Consider the following 5,555-nt stretch of genomic DNA (forward strand, 5'->3'; position numbering starts at 1 on the left):
AAAAAACACATGGGGTAAGGGGTGGAGTTTTCCCTGTCAGTTGTAGTTGTTTTTGTACGATTCACATTGTAAAATTATAAAATATTTACGTTTTCCTGTGAGATCCAGTTGGTCAAACTCATAGTACACTCTAAAAAAAAAAGGTTCCTTGAGGTTCTATATAAAACCATGGGGTTCTATACTTGGCCAATAGAACCTTTTACCAAAAAAAGGGTTCCATTTAGAGCCCTTGGAGGGCAAAGAACCATTTTTATTAAAATGGTTCTATAATTCACGTTTGTGACTGAAGTGTAAACTAAAGATTACACAATAATTACAGACCTACACAACTCATTCACAAACCTTTTTGTTTCAATAGGCTGTGGTCAAATAAAGAGAGAGTCAACAAATAGGCTATTCATATTTATTGTATGATTTATTTCCTGTGAGCTTTTTTATGCAAGTTTGTACATTACCATAAAACTTACAGTGCAGTTTGCGTTTTTGGCGAATAACCAGGTGTTTTCTTTATATTTGTACATTCTATATTGTCAATGTTTAATTTAACCTGAAGGGGCATTTAAAACAAATAATGGCAAAAGTGCCCTCTGGTGGCGTATATATGCGTTGCACCATAAGCGAAGATGAGCCTCCAGACGTGACAGTTTTTTTTTCTTTTCAAACTGAGGAGTTCGGACTCCGGACCGGCATTTCTGCTTGTTGGTACCCTGAGGTAAGTAAACGTTCTACATTTTTGAAACGATATTACTGAAATATTTAGTATAATTAGTTAATATTTATTTTTTAAGAGGTCTTGTGCTAAATAGTGATAGAAGCTACATTTATAATATTTACCTCAGTTAAAAAATACTGTTGGTAACGTTAAAGCACGACGGGCTTCGTCAACCGTCAGTTATAAAAAGCTCTGTTAAATACATTTTGTTCCGGGTTTTAATGAATTACGTTACAGTCCTGCTTTATTTCTTTGTCATTTTAGATTAAATTGCCAATCACAATAAGACAGCTGTGTGTTGTAAGGAGACGAATGAAGCGCGTGGTCAAGGGAACCGGGTGGAAGGGAAATTATATGTAAATGTTTGTCGCAGTTTTACACATATTCCGTGAGTATTTTTCGTTTGTTCACGAGTGTTTTATCAGGGTTGGAGCTAAACTCTGAAGAAAAAAGTAAACTGGTGGCCACAGTTGGGAAATTTCCGCCGGTCTTTATTATAAATGCACGATTGCAGTGCAGCGTTCGTATCCGCAACAAGTCTAGATTTGCATGTTTTCTGTGATGCACACAATGAATTAATGTGATGGTAGCTGTTAAGACACTTACATTTAACATTCAAATGTTTTAAAAACCAAACGTGTTCAGGTTTTTATGCGTATTTGGTTTGTGAAGTGTAATTTATGCTTTTTTTCCTTCCCCTCACAGATAATTAATAAATGGTCCGTTATGACACGTCACTGGCTTTAAAATATAAACCCCATTGATGCAAAAAGGTAAGGTGCTTAAAGGGACCTCGTAAACCTGACTTCTGTCACTAATGTTCATCAAAGAGCAAAATAAAAGAAATCTGTGTTTTGTAGCTTAAATGATAATTCTTATGTATTTCATTTAGAATTTAGCATTAAAGACTGTAAAGTGTTTGAGGACTTAATTTTAATTCTGTATATTTCACACTATATTTTATTGAACATTGTGTTTTGAAAAATACATCACTAGTCAATTGCAACCTCAAGTTAATGTAGACTTTAAGGAACTTGTTTGTCTGAAAGTATATATGAATATGAATATATAAAGATTTTGTATTTAAAGATGCTGCATGGAATGACAATGAGGTTTGGAACAGACTTGGTGAAGAACATGGAAACATCTCTAAATAACATGGCCCCAACCATCATAAGGAGTGCAAAAGAATGAAGTAAAAAACATCTCTACGCCAATCTCATTGGAACAGCAGAGGAAACCACAGAAGGTAACTACATCATATGCTTGTTCTTTGCCCAGTGTAAAGTAGCCTTATTTGCATTGTCAATGTAAAGGTTCTAGCACCTATAAATTGTATAAGTGAAAATATGAAAATAATGTTAGTATAAACTTTTTCCTTTGCCATTGAAGAGTTAACTTGTTAATAAAGAGGCGCTGGCTGAGAAAGATTTAAAGTTTACCCACAAATGAAAATTGTCGTCACTTTCTTCAGCAGAACACAACAGAAGATATTTTAAAAAAGTATGGTAATCGAACAACAATGGTGCCCATTGACCTGCATTGGTTTTGTGTCCATTAAATTGCTACCAGCGTTGTTCGGTTACAGACATTCTTCAAAATCTTTTTGTGTTCTGCTGAAGAAAGAAAGCCATGAACGTTTGAAATAACGAGTGAGTGAATGAGTTTTCTTTTTTGAGTAAAATGTCCCTGTAATTGATTTCTGTACCTAATGTACAATAATTTTTATCTTTGTAGGTCTGGTGAGGAATGCTGCACTTATGTTATTGCAAGCATTATTTTAAGAAAATCCCAGCTTGCTTTGCTGTGTAAATAGTGTAAGTATAGTCTTCTGTAGCATTTGAGGCACTTCATTTAAAGTAACATTCAATGCAAATATAAAAATATTACTCTGTTTACCCTTAAATAGCATACAGCTCCACATCAATTATTATGAGTCTTGTTGGTTCTTGAGTGTCGCTTGCCTAGTTGTCATACTTTATTTGTGTTATTATGGGGTAATTTTAAGTCTATTTGATGGCTTCTGTTAATTGGTAAAAAGCCCTTAAAAGGTGAAATGTTTGTTTTACAGGAACCCAAAGGTCCCACACCAACCATAGTGTTCAACGGCTCTCCTGATCCTCTCAAATCTCAAAGTATCAACTTTATAATGGACAATGTGAACATACTATGTGGAAGACATTGACATCACAGGCTGTGGAATGACTGTTTGCGGGTTTTTTTGTCTTCAATGTTCAATACCCTTTTGCCATTAAGCACACAGTGACTTTAATTTATAAAATATATGCTTAAATTTAAATACCTGTACAAAACAAATGTACAATCAACTTGTGTAAATTGTCATTCTATTTAATAGATTGTTCATGAATTGTCTTTAAATGCATTGTGATTTCTTCTCATCATTTCAGACACATGTAAAAGTTACTAAAAATTAGTACTGCATATACTGTACAGTATCTTTGTTTATAAAAACAGAAAATGCGTAAGGGAAATAACTTGAACAAAATTTTTGAATGTATAGTGTAATTAAGAGTTTAGCTGTTTAATACAGAGATGCAATTTTTATATATATATATATATATATATATATATATATATATATATATATATATATATATATATATATAAACGCATGTATGTTTATAAAAAAGTGAAAATGCTTAGTGGAAATAATTAAATAACTAAATGGTTGAATGAAATGAGACATTTTAAATGTAAACTAAATGTTTTGCTGTCTAATACAGAATAAAGAGATGTGATTTTAAGTAATTTTTATAGATTTATATTTCTGTATAATACAATTAATAAATCGTAAACTTTTATAATTTTTAGGATCGGTTATAATTTCTTATCAATAATAAATTCCTCATAATTATAAAGAACCTTTAATGGTTCTAAATAGAACCATCTAACTTTGTTTCAAAGAACCATTTGGGGTTCTTTTTAATGAACCCATTAAAGTGGTTCTATATTGAACCATTTGGGGGTTCCATATATGAAGCAAGTATTAGAACCATTTCTGGTTTGATATAGAACCATTTTTTTTAAGAGTGTATGTTTTCATGATACAATGACCTCACTCTAATATGTCAAAACATCAACATTTGATTCTTTACTTGATGACCCCTTTAATAATGATTTTTAGCCGTGTGTCTAAAAATGTGCTATTGTTTTATGTGTGCACAGAACATGTGCAGTCCATGTGCACATGCCAGAAGCGAATGCGTCTTTAACTCTGCACCGTCCATCGATACAGCTCAGCTTTTTAATAAATATATCCGTTTGCTTGTGTGTGCATTGTACTTATATACACAACATGTATTTATTTAAGTTTCAGGGTCCAGGTTGCTTTTTTTCTGGAGGAAGACAGCATGTGTTGTAGTGCACGTGTTTATGTTTCAAGTCTGAGACGCTTCCGATCTCATTCGCTTTCCCAGGAAGTGGACCGAGCCAGCATCGGCTGTTCACATAAACTCTGAGTGATGATAGAACTTTGAATTCTGCACAGAGACCAAGCGCGCACACACAAGCCCTCACGTGCGCTTAGGCCAAAAACAACAAAAGCCACACCGTCATACAAACAAAGTGTCTGGAGGTGCTGCACGCCACCTGCACACAACAAAATAAAAGCTGAACTGGGTGTAAATGACCTGTGCAGTTGTGTGCGAGCGTTTGCACATGGTACTATTATAATACTACGGTCTTATGGACATGTACTGTGGCAGTATCATGGTTTATAAACATGTTACACTATGTAAGTAATAATTGATGATGGGCCATTGAATTATTTGAAAATAATGCACAGCCAATGTGGTAATGTGGCAAATAAACTTTTGTAGGGTTCTCTGATCATATTCTGATCCATTCTGCTTTGTTTTTTTCTTTTGTGATCCATGAAGGTGAGTAAATGATGGCAAAACTTTCATGTTTAAGTAAATCTATTTCTTTTGTAACTGACGCCACAGGTCATACAGCAGAATGGCGAGCAGAACGGAGGAAAGGAAAGTGTGAGCTGAAAATTGTGAGCTGAAGAAAAAGCCATTATCCAGTCCTCTCCACATGAAGGCACAAGGCTTGTTTCTGTCCTGGGCAGCTATGCTGAGTGAGGATTTATGTACTATTTATGTTTTTGGGAAGAATTAAGATTCCAGCATGGCCAAGACTGACCACACAATCCACATCCCAATACTACACTCACACAAAGAAACACACATAACACAAATCACACCACAGTCTGCAACATTAATTTTTTGGGTTGTCTGGGTCGGACAGAACTGCACACAAAGCGTAAAGTCTCTGGATTCACACACATGAACAGTGCAATATAAAGTATGCGGTGTGCCAAAGTATGTCGTGAGCCAGCAAACAGATGTGACACACATAACACTCTGATGTCATATTTTCTGTGTTATATTTCAAACACTCTGCTAAAAATCCCCTTCACTTTCTGTAGCACTTTTGCTTATAGAGAGCCTGTTCACTGTAGAGCATCTGTACTGTATATATCTGTACTATAGCTTTAGTAACCGTTTTTATTTAGTACAGTACAGACCAAACATGCCACAGTGTTCTGAACTACAAGATGAAGAAAAAAATCTGAAATGCCTTTAAGCATGACTCAACAATCAGAATTTAGAGTCAGAACTATTAACATATTAATTACAAAAAAAATAGGATAATATAAAGTAATACAAGTCGTATGTGTGCCTAGAATGTGTACATCGTGTACTAAGACCGATGGAAAATTAAAATTTGTGATTTTCTATGCCGATATAGTTAGGTACTATACTCTTAAACTGGCGTAATAATCAGTGACTTTGTTGATGTAACATGGCTGCAGCAG

The 5,555-nt window shown here is 34.4% G+C and overlaps 1 long non-coding RNA gene across 3 annotated transcripts; it reads left to right on the top strand.

Annotated features, from left to right (window-relative positions):
* The first annotated feature begins 402 nt into the window (after window positions 1-402).
* On the top strand, window positions 403-3,299 carry LOC135730755 (uncharacterized). Of its 3 annotated transcripts, none has more exons than XR_010526086.2 (5): window positions 403-712; window positions 977-1,485; window positions 1,802-1,961; window positions 2,450-2,529; window positions 2,784-3,299. It is a non-coding gene; the product is annotated as an uncharacterized lncRNA (long non-coding RNA). The 3 variants fall into 3 exon arrangements; XR_010526085.2 differs by lacking the exon at window positions 403-712 and having other exon boundaries at window positions 822-1,100; window positions 1,418-1,485; XR_010526084.2 differs by lacking the exon at window positions 403-712 and having other exon boundaries at window positions 822-1,485.
* The last annotated feature ends 2,256 nt before the right edge of the window (window positions 3,300-5,555 follow it).

The sequence above is a fragment of the Paramisgurnus dabryanus genome, chromosome 20 (genome assembly GCF_030506205.2).
Source record: "Paramisgurnus dabryanus chromosome 20, PD_genome_1.1, whole genome shotgun sequence".
Classification (NCBI taxonomy): domain Eukaryota; kingdom Metazoa; phylum Chordata; class Actinopteri; order Cypriniformes; family Cobitidae; genus Paramisgurnus; species Paramisgurnus dabryanus.